Source organism: Sus scrofa, chromosome 7 (genome assembly GCF_054392235.1).
Source record: "Sus scrofa isolate SSC_HxYL_T2T_F1_AM1 chromosome 7, Sscrofa_HxYL_maternal_Yorkshire_Landrace_v2.0, whole genome shotgun sequence".
Lineage (NCBI taxonomy): Eukaryota > Metazoa > Chordata > Mammalia > Artiodactyla > Suidae > Sus > Sus scrofa.
This window is the reverse complement of record NC_139389.1, coordinates 53,767,894-53,786,957: the sequence shown is the minus strand read 5'-3', so window position 1 is coordinate 53,786,957 and position 19,064 is coordinate 53,767,894. Positions and strand designations below refer to the sequence as shown.

General features: G+C 40.9%; 1 protein-coding gene across 3 annotated transcripts in view; it reads right to left on the bottom strand.

The window, feature by feature from the left end:
* The window catches only part of LOC110261709 (uncharacterized), a 551,822-nt gene that overhangs the window by 120,027 nt on the left and 412,731 nt on the right, over positions 1–19,064 (bottom strand). For all 3 annotated transcript variants that reach the window (XR_014810259.1, XM_084968319.1, XM_084968320.1), the window contains exon 4: positions 10,417–10,556. The gene's annotated coding sequence lies outside the window, so the exon portion shown is untranslated. The remainder of the gene's footprint in view (positions 1–10,416; positions 10,557–19,064) is intronic.

Sequence of the window (19,064 nt, the reverse complement as noted above, 5' to 3'; positions counted from 1 at the left end):
TCTCGATGAAAGATACTTTTTTGTTTGGGGATTAACAGAAGTGCACTTAAAGGACCTAACCATTAAAAAAAAAAAAACAAAAAAAACAAATTATTGCATCAGTTTATAAATAATTCTATAGAGTTTATTTTATGTGGTCCTTTTCCAGAACAAAGGCAACAACATCCCTTCACTCCATCGTGGGTGGTTTATTATATTGTTGGCTTGGTTCCATACTATAAGTAAGGAAATGCTATTTAATGATAATTGACATTGTTATGGCAAATGTTTTGATTAGTATCATAATCAAGATCTTGGTTACACAATTATCATTATTATTCCTGTTTCATCTTGATAACAAGATGGGTCACTTAGCAATCCCAGAGACCCGTTGATTAACCATTGATTGCCTGGTGGTAAAATCTGAATTTCGACAGTATATGTCAGAACTTATGACAGTATAAGGCAATGTGGTGGTAGCATACAAACTTATCCTTATCCTACTTTGCCTGAAATTTTTGACACTGAAAGTTTCACGTCCTGGGAGATCTGTCAGGCTCAGGCAAACTGGGACAGTAGGTCACTCCAAGTGATGCAGTGAGGCTAGGGTTTAGGTGCCAGCAAACCGATCTACTGTGACCCTGCTGCTTTCTATGTCGGATGGCATCTTTTTCAGCTTCAGTTTCCCTCCTACAATAATTTGCCTAATGTGACTTCCAAAAGCTCTCTACAGTAATATAGTTGAGCGTCTTTTGAAAGACAAAGTTATATACAAATGTTAGATCTTTTCATTTTTTTTCCTCCCAAAGCAGCAGCCTGAACAGTTATGCTCATCTTCCTCAGAGCTGTGGGATGTCATAGCTTCTATATAACATCATTAGATACCATGGTTCACTGAGGTGATGCTTGGGGTGAAGTTTTGGTTTTACAGTTGTTAAGCCTACTTCACATTCATAGCAAAGTTATCTTCTCTATTTAAATCTGAGCAGTTGTGTGGATTAAGGGGGAAGAGAACTGAATGATGTTCCATCTCCCCAGTGTGTTGTCAGCACTGTGGCTTGGGGTGAATCACCCAACTTTCCTAGCTTGAGTGCCTTCATTTGAAACATCGAAAGTAATCCCTATGGGTTGGAGAAAGCAACACATCTCCAAGGGTTGTTTTGATGAGAAAATAACATGTAAAAATGTAAAACTATCAAGTAACACATAAATGCAATACAAAAAGTATATTATTAGTATATTTATAATAGATACTCTGTATTATAACACTGCATATAAATCATAGATATCAAATCCAAGATGCAGACTAGGAACCTGTCCTCAACCACAGTTCCATAATAGACAGAGTTCAGAGTACTTAGGGAGGAATTATGAACTCGTATGCACACCGAATGATAAAAACAGAAAGAATTTTTAGACATCATTTAGTCCAATGCCTGAACTATCGACATGACACTCTGGTGTCCTAAAATGCACAGTGAATTTGACCCCTTTCCATAGCTACTTAGAAGTGGAGCCACACTTGAACTCCAGTTTCTTGGCTCTGAGTTCAAGTCTCTTTTACTTTACCTCTTTCCTTCCCTTTCCAAGGCTTTCTAAGTCAGTGTCTTTGATTTTGTACCTGTAGCCAATCATTTTATACATTTTATTTCATTCTCCTACAAAGCTTAATATCTCTCAATCTAAGAAACCACCAAAACAATTGTAAAGCACTTAATATCCAAAAGGATTGAGCATACATCTTTAATTCTTTAGTCAATAAATAGTTCCTAACACAGAAGGGGTGAAATGCAAGGCTGGATATCAGCATCTAGCCAGCCTTTCCATATCTATACCCATAACTTATTATCTTGGTCCTTCTCCAAACACCACCTTCATCAGTGTCAGCAACCCAAGTAGAACTGTGAGAGAGGGCAGGGGCGAGAGAGAGAGGTGAGAAATAGATACGGACACTGGATGCAGAAGCAGAAGAGAGAAGGAAGAATATCTACTGTGCAAATGTTTGACATCTCACTCAGACTGACCTGTAGTCGAGGATGGGAAAGTATTCGAGGGAAACTTCATGAAATTAGAAATGGGGTCTGGCAGGAAGTTATGGTGAGAAGCTGGAGTGGACCATGAAGGGGGAAAGGACAATAAGATGCTTCTCTGAAGACTTAGAATGAAGCCAGAACTTGGTTTTCCATTTGGATGATCAGGTGGGTGGTAAAGGCAGCCATGGTGGTTATCACATAAATGCTCATGGTGCACGAGGCACAATGCTAGAGGCTTTAAACATGATAAATCGGGTGAACGTCACAACAACGATTGAAGGGGGAGAACGGCGGCTTCAGCTTCACTTTATCTCAGAGAAACCTTGGTTTTAAAAGGTAAAGCAACTGGCCCAAGGTTACACATCAACCAAGCAGCAGAAATCTGAGTCAAACTTGGCTCTCTTTAACTGCAAACCTCATGTTCTTAATCTCTGTATTGATTGCTTTTCACCAGTTAGCTTTCAGACAAGCCTTCCCCTCCCTTTCAAACTCAAGTGTCTCCTCACTTCTCCCGCCTTTACAAATTCCTATCCTTAGAGAGTATTTCTTCCCCAACTGCATTGCCATCCATGACCTCTTACAAAACTCAACTACATTTGCCTATAATTTCTGTTCCTACTCTTTCTGACTCAGCTGAGAACTCTGGGAAGACCTAAGCTCTGTTTTATTCTATTTTGCATCTTCTTGACTGGCCACCAGGATCAACTCCTTAAGTGATAGCTGAGTTGAGCATTTAGATGGTACTGTCTTCTAAGGCAAAATTTCTATAAAATATCGCTGTTGTTGTTTTCAATGCCAAACAGACATGGAAGATGACAAAGCTACAATCTGACAGTGATAGTAATGAAGAGGAGATTATGATTAGAGACATCTTTTCCCCTCAACCCCATGAGAGCAAATTTAGAGGAACATTCTTGAAGCTTGAAAGGAAGTTCTTTAACTGCAAAGAAGGTAACATGTGGAATTTATTATTCTGGTTATTTATATGAGCTGAAGGTAAAAATAAGTGCAGGAAGGGCTTAAATAAATTCAAATATGAGAGCTGCATAACACATTGTTAAAAGCAAATTAAACTAGTTCAGGGCTTGTCCATAATTTATGAAGGAAAACTGTCCTCTTTCCCCTCAAAGGTCCCTTGGTCCCAGTATGGAGAGCTGAGTGAGAGGTTAATGGGAATTCATCAGATTTAATTTGGTGCTTCCACTGATATTTTTTTTTTCACTTTTGTACTTGTATGTTGATCCCCTCATATGCTGAGCCAGAACTGACCCTAGGACTGAGACTTTGAGATGAGTAACACCAAATCAGCTGTGAGCACACAACAGACACTCAGAAAATAACAGAACAACAAACTGGATGATGGAAAGCTTGACTGCTTTTCTGTGGATTACAGAGGACACTTTCCAAAGCCGGTGGGACTCCCATCATTTAACACCAGCCCTAGAAATCACTAGGGCTGTTTGTTCAAAATCTCTTGATCCAACTGTGGTATTCAAGATGATACAAAAGAAAATACAGATGTCAGGAATCAAGTTCGACTCACCAATATCATGGGATCATTCCTTGAGAATTTCCCAGGATCAACTGATTCAATCCAAGACACTACAGTGTCTCTAAATCTCAAAGGGTCTACAAAAGTACTTGAAATGGGAGTTCTGTGGTGGCCCAGCAGGTTAAGGATCCAGCGTTGTCACTGCAGTGGTGTGGGTTCGATCTCTGGCACAGGAATTTCCACGTGCTTTGGATACTGCCCCCCCTCGTCAGAATAGTACTTGAAATGTCCTTTCTCCTTCCCATTTGAGTCTCTATGCACCTTTCCAGCAAAGACACAGTAAGGCAAAGACATCAGTTTAATTCAGAAAGAGGTAGGGACAAAGCATACTCTCCCTGGGTGGTCCTTCCCAGTTACTTTGTTACTGTGACTACTGAACAAATTATCCTTAATAAAAAACTTATTTATTAGACTTCCATATATGTACTTAGTATTAGCTATTTCATCAAGCAAGGCTCGTATTATGTATCATATCCATTTCCCCCCCAAATCGTATTATTGCATGTAATTTTACTTCCCTCCAGAACTAACAGGAAAACTGGTTAAGCTGCAATTACCAATACAACCGCAATATAAAATTAGATGTGTATTTCCACAGGCCCTTCTCATTTTGCCCAACTCTCTGTGGGCCTAGATAGCACAAAGTTAAAATGCTTAAGATCAAGGTAATCAGATCACCACTAAGTAAGTAAAATGCAGTTGCCTATATAAGGTAATAGTCCTTCACCTGTGAAGAATGAAGAACCCAAACCATGAGCAGCGCTACTGCCTGCCGCCCCTATTGAGTTATTAGCAGCAAAAGAAAGAACCCTTGCCCTTGGCACATAAGCCATCACACTTGAAATAGATTTTTCCAAAAGTGCAATCTGATCATCTCTGCTGAATGTCTGTAAACTCAGAATTATCGCTGGAGTTCTGAGGTGGACTGAGATTTCTAGAAATAAAAGGCCCACGAGAATAAATCTGTGCATGTGCACGCATGCTCCAACACACACACTGAGGGATTTTCTGGGCACCCAGAGAAAAGGCAACCTGTCTGCTTTAATCAGCGAATGATTTTCAAGTATTTATAGAGCCTTTAGGATGTAACCTGCATTGTCCCAGGTGCCATAACAGGTGATTGATAGTAGAAAAAATGGATGGTATCATCCTTAACCAGAAAAGTGCATAGAATTTGTAAGGAGGTCAAGGTAAGGGGCATTGACTAAACAAGGTGATCTGTAACAGACGCTACCTTGTGAGTCATATTCATAAATATTCAATCCAGGAAAAACTTTACTGAGTGCCTCCTAAGTACTCCACCAGGTGCTATAGGGGATAAAAAGAATATTGTTCCGGTCTTTTGTAAAAAAAGGGGAGGCATTCCATAGGTTGTCTTTTTGTGGGGTTTTTTTTTTTACAGTTTCCTTTGCTGTGCAAAAGCCTGTCAGTTTGGTTAGGTCCCATTGGTTTATTTTTGCTTTTATTTCTGTTGCCTTGAGAGACTGACCTAAGAAAACATTTGTATGGTTGATGTCAGAGAATGTTTTGCCTATGTTGTCTTCTAGGAGTTTGATGGTGTCTTGTCTTACATTTAAGTCTCAACAAATAGCAAATGCTGGAGAGGGTGTAGAGAAAAGGATATCCTCCCTCACTGTTGGTGGGAATGTACATTGGTACAACCACTATGGAAAACAGTATGGAGGTACCTCGGAAAATTAACTATAGAACTACCATATGACTGAGAAATCTTACTCCTGGGCATGTATCCAGACAAAACTTTCACTGAAAAAGACACATGCACCTGTATGCTCATTGAAGCACTAAACACAATAGCCAAGACATGGAAGCAACCTAAATGTCCATAAACAGATGAATGGATTAAAAGGATGTAATATATATATACAAAGGATGTATATATATATATATATATATATATATATATATGTATGTATATATATGTGTGTGTATGTATGTATGTATATATGTGTATGTGTGTGTATATATATATATATATATATATATATATATATATGGGATGTAATATATCCTTTGTGTGTGTGTATATATATATATATAAAGGATGTAATAATATATATATACACACACACATACATACACAATGGAATACTACTCAGCCATAAAAAAGAACAAAATAATGCCATTTGCAGCAACATGGATAGAATTAGAAACTCTAATACTCAGTGAAGTAAGTCAGAAAGAGAAAAACAAATACCATATGATATCACTTATACCTGGAATCTAACATACGGCACAAATGAACCTTTCCACAGAAAAGAAAAGCATGGACTTGGAGAATAGACTTGTAGTTGCCAAGGGGGAGGGGGAAGGAGTGGGATGGACTGGTAGTCTGGGGTTAATAGATGCAAACTATTGCATCTGGAGTGGATAAGCAATGAGATCTTGCTGTATAGCACAGGAAACTGGATCTAGTCACTTGTGATAGAACATGATGGAGGATAATGTGAGAAAAAGAATGTGTGTGTGTGTGTGTGGAGACTGGGTCACTTTTCTGTATAGTAAAAAACTGATAGAACACTGTAAACCAACCATAATGGAAAAAATAAAAATCAATAAAAAATTTTTTAAAAATAAAATAAAAATGGGAGGCAGATAAAGGAATTAATCTCACAAGGTCCTCTGCTTGGTGTCTCAGGCCATGGGCTGATTGAACAGGCAGGATAATTCCCACGGCAAATTTCAGGATCTCCATTTTATGGATGAGGAGCCTGAGGTTCAGAGTTTCTTATCCAAGAATCCACCTGTCCTGCAGCCAGAGTCCTATCTGGGAAGACCTGTGTGGAACAGTTCCCAGCACTAAACAGCCTCCTTCCAGATCACTGGAATCTCTAAGTCAGGCCAGGGTTTACTGCAGGCTGGGTAAACCTGAAGCCAGTTTGCCATGACCCGTCCCTGGTTCCTCCACAGTGAAAATCACAAAGCCAATGGTGTGACATTTTGGCAAAGCTAAAAAGATTAAATTGAAAGGACTATCCATTTCTATGAAGTTGTCTCCTTCCTCCTTTTTTTTTTTTTTTTTTTTTTTTTTTTTTTTTTTTTTTTTGTCTTTTTGCTATTTCTTTGGGCTGCTTCCGTGGCATATGGAGGTTCCCAGGCTAGGGGTTGAATCGGAGCTGTAGCCACCAGCCTACGCCAGAGCCACAGCAACGCAGGATCCGAGCCGCGTCTGCAACCTACACCACAGCTCACGGCAACGCCGGATTGTTAACCCACTGAGCAAGGGCAGGGACCGAACCCGCAACCTCATGGTTCCTAGTCGGATTCGTTAACCACTGTGCCACGACGGGAACTCCCTCTTTTTTGATGTTAAATGTCCATCAGGAAGCGATGATGCCAGTGGATAGTAGCTATTGCTATTTGTGAACTCCTTTTTTTTTTTTTTTTTTTTTTTTTTTTAGAAAAGTAAACTCAGAATTGGTGTTCCTTGTCAGTTCCTCATGTATTGTTTTGACTTCTTCCTTTTCCTCCCTTCTCTTTTCTTTTCTATGGCTGCACCTGTAGCATATGGAAGTTTCCAGGCTAGGGGTCAAGTCAGAGCTGCAGCTGCCAACCTACATCCACAGCCAGCAGCAATGCCAAAATCTGAGCCACATCTGCGACCTATACTGCAGTTTGCAGCAATGAAGGATCCTTCACCCACTGAGTAAGGCCAGGGATCAGACCCACATCCTCACGGAGACAATGTCAGGTCATTCACCTGCTGAGTCATAATGAGAAGTCTAACATTTTCTTTTAAAAGATTCAAAAACCAAAATCTGGGAAGTCCTAATTGAATAGACAATTTAGAAGTTGGTCTGTGTACAGTTTGGTGATAGGAACAATTCTGGAAATTTTCAGTGGATTTCTAAAAGAATTACCCCTCCTCCAAATTCCAGAAATGTTAAATTTAGCTCTGTGTCATTGTCTAACTCTCCTCTATCCACTTTTGTTCTTGACAAATTGCTCAAACCACAGGAAAATACCCTATTTTGTGACCTCCCCAGAACTTTACCCTGCTTAGACATTTTTCCATGATGTGAACTGAGTACCACTTCTATGAAACGAAGACAGAACTGCTGGTGGTGAAGAGCCCCCAAAGGAGGGATTGCTATTCCAAGCTCATTTATTTTTCTACTTTAAAGGATAAACCCAGCCCTGCCCATTTCAGGTCGCCTTTCCTGATGATATGAGGCCCCAGTGCAGCTTCAACTGCCTCCCACCCCAATGTCAACAACTGGCTCAAAACAGGTCTGAGGCTGGATGGAAAGAGGAAACTCAGCAGGTCAGTAACTGAACAATAAATGAATCTCTTTCTCGTGGCCACCCCTCTGTGGGTCCGGCTGATAATAAAGACAGCAACGATGGGAATGGTGATGGAGAGTTGAAGATGAGACAAGTTTATTGCTTAGCCAGAGAGGCAGGAACCTGGACTTTGCTGCTTTCCTGTCTTTTATGCCAATAGCATGTTTCCTTCTCCCAAACTCAAAGCTTTGGATAGGAGAAATCGACAATAACACAATCATAGTGGGGGACTTTAACACTCCACTTACAGCAACCAGATAGAAAATCAATAAGGAAACACAGGCCCTGAATGAAGCATTAAACCAGATGGACTTAATAGATATTTATAGGACATTTCATCCAAAAGCAACAGAATACACATTCTTTTCAAGTGCACATGGAACATTCTCTAAGATTGATCATATCCTGGGCTACAAATCCAACCTCAGTAACTTTAAGAAAATTGAAATCATATCAAGCATCTTTTCCGACCACAATGCTATACGACTGGAAATCAACAACAAGAAAAAAACTGCAAAAAACACAAACACGTGGAGACTCAACAACATGCTACTAAACAACCAATGGATCACTGAGGAAATCAAAGAGGAAATTAAAAAATACCTAGCTGCAAATGACAACAAAGATATGACACTCCAAAACCTATGGGATGCAGCAAAAGCCGTTCTAAGAGGAAAGTTTATAGCAATACAAGCCCACCTCAGGAAACAAGAAAAAGCCCAAATAAACAAGCTAACTTTACATCTAAAGCAGCTTGAGAGAGAAGAACAGACAAGACCTAAAGTTAGTGGATAGATTGTTACAACAAGGGCAAAGAGTCACAAAGTACTGAGTTGTCAGGTTAGTGAACAGGCTGTGCTGGTGCTCCCAGCCCTCCCCAAGATGAGACACTACCCATGCCACTCAATCCATCTCCTATGTGCATCTCCTCTGTGCATCAGGTGGCAAGACAAAGGCTCTGGGCTGGTTAAGGGAAGAGGGTTAGTTTACTTATCTTTGTTTTCCCCCTCTCTTAAGACCGTTGCTGGCACCTACGAGGTATGCAATTGATTCTTGGAATAGAATAAATAAATGAAGAGGCATGAAATATGTTTAATAAGTGTGCCTGGAATAAAGAAAATGCACTGTCTTAGCCAATGTGTTTATTGATGGTCAACACAGAGTCAATAGAAGAAGCTACCCTTTAGGAAAAGTTAGAGTAATGTCATGATTACTCAAGGTTTATTTTTGTCTATATGACTGTATTTGTTTTATCTCTCTCTGCCTCTGTTGTATGTATGTACGTTTCTCTCTCTTCCCCCTCCCTCCCTCCTTTCCTATCTCCCTTCCCCCGCCCCATCCTTCTCTCATCTTTCATTCTTGCTTACTTTACTTTCTCGAGATCTTGGAGGAGTCATAGCAGAAAAGTTTCAGAGGAAAAAAAAAATTCTAACTCAGTGTTTCCTTTGCAAAGTATTAGACCATTCTTGTATTCTGACTTAGCTTTTCTGCTCCTTCTGCATCTTTCCAACGCCCAGCCCTACCCTTTTCGTCCTCTAGCAGCAGGGCCATGGGTAAGCTCTGAGAACTCTCTGCAGCCCCTGTCATTTATCCTGTCCCAGAGACTCTCAGGGAGGCTACTGGGAACAGAATACGTGGAAGATGGTGAGGGTTTACTCTGGAGGACTTGCAAAATTGTCAGGCATAAAAGGAAAATTCTAAGCAAAAATCACTTAGGTCCTTTATTCAACGAGGCTTGTCATCACCTTCGAAGGACAAAGAGAGCCCTGTTTCATTTGTTACAGTGTCTTCGTTTTGATTTTTTTCATGCTGCTTTTTAGGCTGTTGGTCCAGGTTTTTCAAGGCAAGAGGAGGTGCCAGAGTTCAGCAACCTCTAATGTGACAGTGAATGATTTTCTGATTTCCCCTCATTACGTGACACTCCTTCCTGACTCCCAGGAGCGCTTCCCACACCAGCCTCCCATGAACCTGCGACCATATCCATCCGTAAGCTCGTAAAAGACAACATTATGGCCTCAGCGTGCTCACACCACTGCCTCCTGCCAGCGCTGAGCTGGAGCCAGGACTCTGGCTTTCCCTCTTGCTCCCAGCAGACTTCCTTCAAACACACATTCTGCACCAGGACTACTTCTTTGCTCACAGCCTGAGCTCCACTCTGTTTGCAGGAGCTGTGCGCCCCGCACTTTCCTCAAATCATGAACACAGGTTCTCTGGAACATCTGCATCCTTTTGCCCACCTTTCAGGCCCCAGATCAAATGCCACTACCTTCATGAAGCCTTGCTTACTTGGCACCACTGGCCAATCCTCTCTTCTTCTTTCTCATAATGCTTTATTGCTTCACACATCTGACAAATGACTTATATGTACCCAACCCTGATTCTGTCATTTGTAAAACAGGGCACATACTACATCCCCAAAAGATCCTTAAGAGGAAAAAAATAAGCAAGCACCTGTCATAGAGTGAGCAGTCAATATACCTTAGTTTCATTTATTCATATACACAAATTTTATTTTCCTTGTAGTTAAATGTGTATATATATATATCTTACCTGCAATATATCATAAGCTCCTGGAGATCAGATTCCATCTTATTCATCTTTGTAAATTGCCTGGCGTAGTTCTTTGCATTTAGCTCCTTTGAAGTATGTGTGTTCAATGAATACATTTCTCTCTGCCTCAGTTTTTTCATCTGTAAAATGGGAACGAAAATAGCTTAGTCGTTTCAAAGCCCTATTATCAGAATGAATTCAAATTCTATGTCTAAGAACATTTTGACAAATGATAAGACCACATGTAGGCAAGTAGGAGCTATTGTTCGATATAATACCAGGAAAAGAGTGAAGCGACATTACCCAGTTTATCCAGTAGAGGGCAATGACACATGGACAGATATTCAGATTCTTTGTAAGACACCAAAACCATAAATTAAAAAGTGAGAAACACTTTGGTCTTAGGCAAACAAAATAAAGCAATCTATCTGGATTTGGCTGGGGTTTTTCATCTCTTTTTCTATTTATCTATGCAATTTATCTCTCTAGGAAGGACCTTGGACTCCACTGGGTATTTCCAGGGTGGGTCAATGACCTGATGTTCTAATTTCTCTCTTCGAATTTTCACTCGCCCATGTGCCCAGGGTGAGGAGTGATTCTGGCCTCGCCAATGGGAAAAGAATGCTGTTTTCACTAGTTTTATTACCTTGGTCCTGAGCACAAGCATTTCTATAGGGCTGTTGAGGGCTTGGTCCTGACCTGGAAAGCAGCCTGGAAGGGTTTCCATGTTGGGAGAAAGACTTGGAAGAACAATGCCGACCATTGTTCTCTGGGCCTGCTTGGCTCCCCTCAGTCTGCTCTGTAAAGACACTGGGCCCATTGACTAAGCCACTGACATTTTCCTAGGATGGGCTAAGTCTCTCAGCTGGAGATAAGGGAACTGCAGAGGGTGGTGGGTGAATGAGCATTCTCACTGCACATGCTTCTATGTGTTGGATTCTGAACTGAGCAAATTTCACATAGGAAGATGGCTTGGAGATGTACGTGACCATGTGGTATTTGTACCAGAGGAATTCAAATTTTAATAGGAGGCAGTCAAAAATAATTTAGATTGGAGTTCCCTTGTGGGACAGCAGGTTAAGGATCTGGCATTGTCACTGCTGTGGCTCTGTTTACAGCTGTGGCGAGGGTTTGATCCTTGGCCTGGACACGTCCACATGACACAGGCAAGGCCAAAAAAAAAAAAGAAAGAAAGAAAACAAACATCATTTAGATTAACAATTTTTTTTTTTTTTAATTTTGCGTTTTAGGGCCACACCATGGCACATGGAGGTTCCCAGGCTAGGGGTCTAATCGGAGCTACAGTTGCTGGCCTACGCCACAGCAACACCAGATCCGAGCTGCTTCTGTGACCTACACCACAGCTTATGCCAATGCCGGATCCCTAACCCACTGAACGAGGCCAGGGATCAAACTTGCAACCTCATGGTTCCTAGTTAGTTCTGCTGCGCCACGATGGGGACTCCAGATTAACCAAATTTGAATGATCCATTGACTACTCGCTATGGGTCAGACACTGGACCAGGGAGGGATCAATGAAACAAAAATGAGACACGATTCTCACCTCCAAAGAACTCACAGTTTAGACCAGAGAGCTAGGACCTGCCTGAAAGCAACTGAAAACAGATGCAAATATGATCGTAGAGGTAGCTACAGTCAGTTATGCTATCAGGCTTATTTTCAAAAAGATGAATTTGCTCTAATGATTGTTATATTAGGGGATGATTTGAGCATAACAAGAATTTCGCATCTGATTATGTGCAATTTCAGCCGCAGGAAACACTAGGTGATTGCAAAAAACCTGCACCCAGATGGGATGAATTGAATATCCAAATACACACACACACACACACACACACACACACACACACACACACACGCATCCAACCCTAAACACATATCCCTCTGTCAGGTCAAGGAGCAGATTCTGAACCACATGCTTCATCCTCTGGTGTTTACAACTTTCCCTGACTCCAGCTAGCCCTTCTCCCTCCACTTCCCATATCTCACGAGCTGAACCCATCAGACCACCACTCCCACAGAAAACTTCAGGTCTTTTTCAAGGCCCAATGTCATGTTGATGGCATTTATGTATTTCTTAGCCATTTTGCATGTGTGAAACAACCCTGCTCTTTTCATTAGGTTTCCATCTTTTTGGTGTTATTGAGTCACTTAACAGAGTTTTGGCATGTTGTGTCCCTAACCCCATTTTTCCCCAAAGTCCTACAGTTTTCATTGCTTGATTTTGCTCATCACAGTGATTTGTAGGTGCATGTCTCTCTATTATTATAGGAAGGACTATAAAATAAGCCCTGGACTACACAGAGCACAGGGCTCCTAGACAGGAGTTGGGAAGGAGAAACCCAGTAATGGCCTTCCTAGGAGACAAATATGGCGTCTTGCAGGGATACGGAAGAATGTGAGTATCTTCTTGGTCTTCCATCCTTTTTTTCCTTTTTTCTCTCTCTTTTTTTTTTTTTTTTTTTTTTTTTTTTTTTTTTAGGACCACATCCACTACATATGGAAGTTCCCAGGCTAGGAGTCAAATTGGAGCTGCAGCTGCTGGCCTATGGCACAGTCACAGCACCATGGGATCTATGCCTCATCTGTGACCTATACCACAGCCCATGGCAGCACCAGATCCTTAACCCACTGGGTGAGGCCAGGGATTGAACCCACTTCCTCATGGATAGTAGTTGGGTTCGTTACCACTAACCCACAATGGGAATTCCGTTGGTCTTCCATTCTGTTAAGTGACCAACCATGAAGCAAAAAGGACTTAAAATGCCTTATAAAAAGGCATGTAGTATGGCAAGGCAAAATATATCAAAATGACATTTAAAAATTAGGGAGAGGAGAACAAAGCATTGGGTAAGCTTGCAAAAGGTACACCCTGGGTTTGCTGCTAAAATTTGCATCAGTCTCTAAGCTCCCCAGATTTCAATGCCTGGCTCTGTACCGGCCCTTCTGATCCAGAGAGGATCTTTGCCACACCGCCCAATGTGGAAGTCACCAGCTGCCTGTGACTACTGACCCTTGAAATGAAGTAAGTCCAAACTGTGATACGCTAAGTGTAAAATACACACTAAATTTCAAAGACTAGTGTACATCCAAAAGACATGTAAAAGTCTCATTCATAACTTTGTAGTGACTACATGTTGAAATGATAGCATTTTGTAATAGATCAAATAAAGTACCTTACTCAAATGTATTTTACTTGTTTTCTTTTTTGTTTTGTTTTCCACATGGGTACTAGAAAAATTTAAATGATACTTGTGCCTTCCGTCTGTGGCTCTCATTGTATTTCTTTTGGACATCGCTGGTCTAGGGCAATGTGTAGCCCACACGGGATTATAAATGACCCTCTGGAAAGACCTATGTCTAAAGAATGGCGAGTTCAAATGGGGCTTCCTGACAAATGTTTGTGATGAAGGCTTCTATATGCTTGGTGAGGGTGAGATACAGTTGCTTTAGCAAATCAGCTAAAATGAGAGAAGCATTAATGTGCCCTTGGGAAAAGCAAGAAGCCTGATTAGTTCACAAACCGAATGAAAGACCATCCTACTGCTTGGAGTGAGACATAAGGAAGGAAAAAGGAGCAATCTGCAGGAGCTAGAGTGTAGGGTGTGTGTATTTTTGGACGTCTGTCTGTGTAGCCCCATCAGTGTATGTGTGTGTGAACTCATGTGTTGTGTTGTATATGTGCCTGTGTATGGATACATGCCCACATGTATGCACATGTGTGTCCTCACGTGTGCACCTGTGTGTATTTCTGGTGTCCCCATGTTTGTGTGTTGTGCACCCATGAGTGTACCTGTGCTCATACTGTGTGCACACCCTTTTGTATGTGTCCAAGTGTACCTCTGTTTTTTTTATTTATTTTTTATTTTTTTGTTACTCCCAGAAGAGAACATAGGCAAAACATTCTCTTACTCCAACCTTACAAATGTTTTCTTAGGTCAGTCTCCCAAGGCAACAGAAACAAAAACAAAAATAAACCAATGGGACCTAATCAAACTTACAAGCTTTTGCAAGAAGCACAGCAAAGGAAACCATACAAAAAAAAAAAAAAAAAAAAAAAAAAAAAAAAAGACAACCTATGGAATGGGAGAAAATAGTTTCAAAGGATGAAACTGACAAGGATTTAATCTCTAAAATATACTAACAAATTATATAGCTCAACAACGACAACAACAAATAAACAACCCAGTTGAAAAATGTACAGAGGACCTGAATAGACATTTTCCAAAGAAGATATACAGATGGCCAATAGGCACATGAACAAATGTTCAACATCACTAATTATTAGAGAAATGCAAATCAAAACTACAATGAGGTATCACCTCGCACTGGTCAGAATGGCCATCACTATTAACACATCAAAAATAACAAATGCTGGAGGGGGTGTAGAGAAAAGGGTACCCTCCTTCACTGTTGGTGGGAATGTAAATTGATACAACCACTATGGAAAACAGTATGGAAATATCTCAGAAATCTAAATATGGAAATACCATATGACTCAGCAATTCCACTCTTGGGCATATATCTGAACAAAACTTTCATTGAAAAAGATACATTCACCCCTATGTTCATCTCAGCACTATTTACAATAGCCAAAACATGGAAACAACCTAAATGTCCATTGACAGATGAATAGATAGAGAAGATGTGGTATATATATGCAATGGAATACTACTCAGCCATAAAAAAGGACAAAATAATGGCATTTGCAACAACACGGATGGAACTAGAGACACTCATACTAAGTGAAGTAAGTCAGAAAGAGAAAGACAAGTATCACTTGTATCTGGAATTTAATAAATGGCACAAATGAACCTATCTACAGTAAAGAAAAAAACTCATGGACATGGAGAACAGACTTGTGATTGCCAAGGGGGTCAGGGAGGGAGTGGGATGGACTGGTAGTTTGGGGTTAGAAGATGCAAACTATTGCATTTGGAGTGGATAAGCAATGAGATCCTGCTGTATAGCACAGGAACCTAGATCTAGTCACTTGTGATAGAACTTGATGGAAGATAACATGAGAAAAAGAATGTGTGTATATATATATATCTGTGACTTGGTCACTTTGCTGTAGAGCAGAAATTGACAGAACATTGTAAATCAACTATAATAGAAAAAATAAAAATCTTAATAATAAAATAAAATTTTGTTTACTTTTATACTGTTTTCTTTTTTCAGCTATATCTTATGTTTGCCCATGTGTACATGTGTGTTCTTGTGTAAGATGTGTGCCTAGGTGCTTGTGTATATGTGTGTGTATATTACTTATTCATGGTATAGATGGGTGGGAAGGAGAAGTAAGCATGGAAAGATAAAGTCCAGAAAGCAGGTGGTTTTTAGACAAGCAACAAGGACTGAACTGTTTAAACAAAACAAAAGAGAGGAAAGGGTTTATACTCATCCTATAGCTATTGATGAGTTTCAAAATGCTGCAGATAGATTTGCCTTTTTTTTTCCCCACAGATCCTATTGGCTGGAATAATGAACTGATAATGTAACATTTATCAATAACATTTCTGTTGAGGAAAGATAGTAACATTTTTATTGAGGAAAGAAATAGCTATACATTCTGATAACTTTAAAATTAGCAAACATAATATATAAAGCTCACATTCTTATATATGTTATAAAATGTGTATCCTTTTGCTCTAGGTATCTGAAAACCTGAAGTGAAAGCTGTAACTATCCACTAGCATGCGAATGCCAGTCGAAGAGGGAGAGGGTTAATATGTGCCAGTTGAAGAGGGAGAGGGTTAATATGTCATGCACTTAGCCATGAAGTTTAGGTAGCATCCTTCTCCCTCATTCTCTGCAAAGCCATGTCATGTGCTTCTTTGTATCCTCTTGTGAGAAGGGTTGTATAGTTCGCCTTCCTCTTCAACTGAGCGGTAAATAAGACCTCAGGAGGTTGTGATCTTTATCCTCCCTCTGCTAGAATCATGCCCAGAGCTGAGGCTGTAACTCAGAAATGTACCTGCTTCTCAGCCCCAGATACATGTGAAGGCATGAGTGATGACTGTTTTCAAAGGATAGGAGGGGTTTGCTGCCTCCCGGGCCCTGCCCCTTAGTCACTTTTACCTCTGACCCACTCTCTCCTTAATCTCCTTAATCCAGCCCATTTACACAAGCACAAAGGGGTGATGTCATCATCTGTGGAGTGAGGGTATAGGTGCCTTTTAGGAAGCTGAACATCAAAGGGCATACTTTCCCTACCCACAGTCTTACAGAGTAACTCATTTGAACGGCTCAAGCCCTTGATACTAATGGGTTCTGCTATAACAGAGGAAGGGAAAAAAATCTAGACGGAGGCCAAGTAAATACTCAGGAATTCTGATCACTTTTCTAATTGTCATGTTCTTACCTGGCTCTCCTTTGGAATGTTACATGCAAAGTTTATAGAATATGAGGGACCAAAAAAAAAAAAAATACCCCCCCAAAAAGGTCTTCATACATTTAGACCTCAATTAAGCCACTTGAGTGTTAAACATGCTACCAAATATTTTCACTAAGATGAAAATAATCTACCTAAACTCTCTGACAAAAATATGCATATATACACGGCAGGAGTACAGCCCACAGCATGAGACTGAGCCCAAGACTGAGGAATACAGGTGATGTGAAGCCGTGGGATATGAATGTGCACATAGGACAAAAGAGAGAGGCTCCCTGTGAGAGGGTCTTCGTACACCTCAAGGATGCCCTGAGCTTAAAGCCCCTGTGGTGGGAAGCGAGTGGTGGAAACGGTCCGTGAGGGGTACCACAGTGGCTGCCAATGGGCTCTCAGTGAAGGCGGGACTGAGTCGGTTTCGTTTTTGTTGGCTCACCCTTATTCCAGCAGCTGTAACCAGCAAAACGGCATTAGTAGTAAAATAGGAAACTATTAAAATAGTCCAGGAGTTCCCATCCTGGTGCATCGGAAAGGAGTCTGACTAGGAACCATGAGGTTGTGGGTTCGATCCCTGGCCTCGCTCAGTGGGTCAAGGATCCGGCGTTGCCGTGAGCTGTGGTGTAGGTCACAGACAGATGTGGCTTGAATTCCACATTGCTGTTGCTGTGGCATAGGCCAGCGGCTACAGCTCCGATTAGACCCCTAGCCTGGGAACCTCCGTATGCCGCAGGTGTGGCCCTAAAAAAAACAAAAAATTAAAATAAAATAAAATAAAATAAAATAAAATAAAATAAAATAAATAATAAATAATAAAATATTCCACGCAGAAGGCATCCAGAGCCTCTATATCAATAGTGGTGATTAGGAGTTCCTGTCGTGGCTCAGTGGAAACGAATTTGACTAGTATCCATGAGGATGTGGGTTCGATCCCTGGCCTCTCTCAGTGGTTAGGGATCCAGCATTGCCGTGAGCTGTGGTATAGGTAGCAGACAAGGCTTGGATCTAGCATTGCTGTGGCTGTGGCATAGGCTGGCGGCTACAGCTCCAATTCCAGCCCTAGCCTGGGAACCTACATATGCTGCCAGTGCAGCCCTGAAAAGCAAATAATAATAATAATAATAATGGTGGTTATAGTGACTAAGAGAAAAAAAATATGAGATAGTGGTTATAGTAACAAAGAGAAAAAAAAAATGTGAGAGCTAACATACGACTCCATAAGTGCTTGAATGTGGGAGAAAAATAGAAAGAGACAAAGCCTGACTAGGCAGCTTCTAGTTTAAACACCTTGGTGGATGGGAGGACTCCCAGAAATTGAGAATATAGAGGTTGGACCAGATCCACAGAATGTGGAAGAGTTCTGTTTCGAATAGTTTGCATTTGCAGTGGTTTAAAACAGCCCTGGGAGACATGCTCAGTAAGCCATCCGGTGTGTGGTTCTGCAGCTTGGACACAGATCTGACCCCTGCGGACAAATCAGTGAGTCATCCACCCACTGAACAAATCATAAATGTGGCTGAGTTTAACCCGTAGGGCTTATCAGTCAAGAAGAGTCGTGGCTGAGACCCAGTCCAAGCCTGGGAATCTCTTCCAGGCATTAGTGGAAGGAAAGGAGTCCATGAAAGAGAAGAAACAAGGAAAAAAAAACCAAAAAAACAAAAAAAAACAAATAAAAAGCAACCACAAAAGGAAAGCTGGAGAACCAGAGAACTAGAATGGTGCAGTGTCATGGAATCTTGCGGAGCAGAAGGTCTGTGGAGGACTTGGAGAGGCAGGCCCCTGAAGATGTCCTTGAGTTCCAAAGAGGAATTATTCTGGAGAATCTGATGGGAGAACAGACTGTGGGATGTCAGCACCCCAAGGATGCCTACTGCAAACCTACAGACTTCTCCTTCTGTAACATCAATGCACAGCAGTATGCTCTGTGCTGAGAAAGGGCTTCAAGGTCAGTTTATCAAGATGAAGTGACTTCTGCAACAAGTTGAGCACTATTCAAATAAAAACCGTCATCATCATAGGTAGTATTTATGTTCGGCTTTCCTTTAAATTTCTTTGCACATATCATCTCATTTAAACCTCATAGCAACTCAGGACTTAGGTAATAATATCATCTTCGCTTTCACATGAAGAACTTAAGGTTGATGACTTGCTTAAGGTCAAGTTGATAGCACATGGCAGATGAGGGACTTGAACCTGGATCTTCTGAATTCAAGCCCCTGCATAACTGAATTGCATTGAG